Below are 2,303 nucleotides of genomic sequence, written 5' to 3' on the forward strand. Positions count from 1 at the left end.
GGCCTCGGTCTTTTTACACCCCTGCCCCTCCTCTCTTATAAATAGTGACCCCCGGGTCTCTGTAAAGGCTCGACAGAAAACAATAGAGAGAAAAATCCCTGAAGAAAACATTGTCCCAAAAGAGAGAGAGAAAAAAAAATGTAAGAATCCGGAGCCTAGCTACTATCTCATTTCCAAAAGCCCAGGTTGTCCATATCAGGTTAGTACTGAACTCCTGTTCAAGTTATTTTTATTTAAATTCAAGTTATTTTTATTTAAATTCAAGTTATTTTTATTTAAATTCAACACTTTTATTACGGCGCGGAAGCTCTGCCCAAAATTCCCGAGCTGATTCCAACCCTAGAAATACTGTGTGGAGGCTCTACCCAAAATTCCCGAGTTGATTCCAACCCTAGAAATTCGACGCAAAAGCTTTACCCAGAATTTCCAAGCTGATTCCAACCCTAGAAATACGGTGCAGAAGCTCTGCATAAAATTTCCAGAGCTGATTCTAACCCTAGGATTATGACGTGGAAGCCTTGCCCAAATTTCCAGAGTTGATTTTGATTCTATAAATGTAGTACAAAAGCCCTATTTAGATTCCCAGAAACTAGAATCTATAGTCACACCCTAGCAAAGAAGCCCTGTCCACTTTCTTACCTAGGTGCCGGAAGTTTTTAATTTCCCCAAGAAAGAGAAAAGAAAATTGAATCGTTGCCACTGAGTCGAGGAAAATTATCGAAAAATTCACTATTTTCATCGGTAATTATCATGTAGATACTATATTGTAATTTCATTTGCTTCATTTCTTTATAGATTGTTTTATGTGTTTATTGCATAAAATAACGATTTACTGTTATAGTTTCATGTATTAATTTTAGTATATGTTCATTAAATGTAATTCGTTTTATCATATTATGTGTTACCACATGTGTTCCTCACATGAAATAACGATTATGATTTTCCTGTCATAGAGCATTGCACATGTATATAGATAAGATAATTGCATTTCTCATTATTTTATGTAAATTTTACTATTTCATGTGGAATTCTTTCAAGCAAGTTTATATATATATATATATATATGTTTGCGTTATTTCATGTAATAGAACTTCTACGCTAGCTTAAACTGTTAAAATTCTCGAGGGAGAATATTCGAAATCCAAGCTTCTGGTAGAAAGATCGGAAATTCCGAGCGAGGTGGGTGCCTAACACCTTCCCACACTCGTAACCTGACACAGACTCCTATCTCTAGAACAAACCAAAGTATGAAATCAAATTCGGGGGTTCCTTCCTTTCACAGGAATCCAACCCCCTATACGAGCTCGATCACTAAATCGAAATTGGGCTCCACCATAGGGTTCTAGGCCTTGAATCCTAGATGGCAACTCCAAACATTATGCTTTCCCCATCCCCCCAATAGTCGCTAGACCATGTTTTGGTAACCATTCAATCCATTGACTTCCTGCGAAGGAGACCAGATGTGAGGAGGAAAAGAGCGGAAATAGAAAGAGAGAGCAAAAAGGTATTTTCTCTTACACCTACTCCTGATCAAAGACTAGGGTTTCCCAAAGAGCATCCGTTAATATTTAGTTTTGGGTAATCTAGTGGGGGACAGCTCCAAAATACTTCAACTATTCTTCTTGGAGGGGATCTCGTAATGGTCACCTGCATCTTCTTGGAAATCAGCAACTCTGCAACAGATGAAACATGTACAGCGATAAGGGTAGAGTACTCTTACAACTAACTCATAATCTCCTTGACCACTATAGATGAGCAGTGGTATACATTCTTTTTTCTTTTATTGTTTTGGCTTCTCTTCCTTAAAAAAGCTTGAGTTTGTAAATAAATATTTTCCATTCTTTTCTATATATATATATATATATATATATATAAAACAAAACTTTAAAGCCTTATCCACAGCTCACGAAAATTTTCCCAGACCTCAAGTTTTGTTTAGACAATCCATCAATTCAAGAGTGTTTTATTTTAAACTCTAAAATATCTATGAATTTTTTAAAAGTAAATTTCTAATTTCTCATTGTGTCATTATATAGAAATAAGGTGCATTTATCCATAAAAATGAGATTTAGTTGAAATCTTATTTTTTTATTTAAAAAAAAAAATCTAAAATAGAAAAACCCCTCTTTTAATGGCATTGAAAACACTCAGTGCATCAAAGAATTAGCCATCAAGAATGTCGCCAAAGTGATCGATCTAGCACTTTCCACCCTAGTGAACCAAGTGCTCTTCTTCATTACATGCCCACGAATTTATATAATACAGGCATACACGACCAAGTGATCCAGAGAGAGAGAGAGAGA

This window comes from Macadamia integrifolia, chromosome 9 (genome assembly GCF_013358625.1).
Source record: "Macadamia integrifolia cultivar HAES 741 chromosome 9, SCU_Mint_v3, whole genome shotgun sequence".
Taxonomy (NCBI): domain Eukaryota; kingdom Viridiplantae; phylum Streptophyta; class Magnoliopsida; order Proteales; family Proteaceae; genus Macadamia; species Macadamia integrifolia.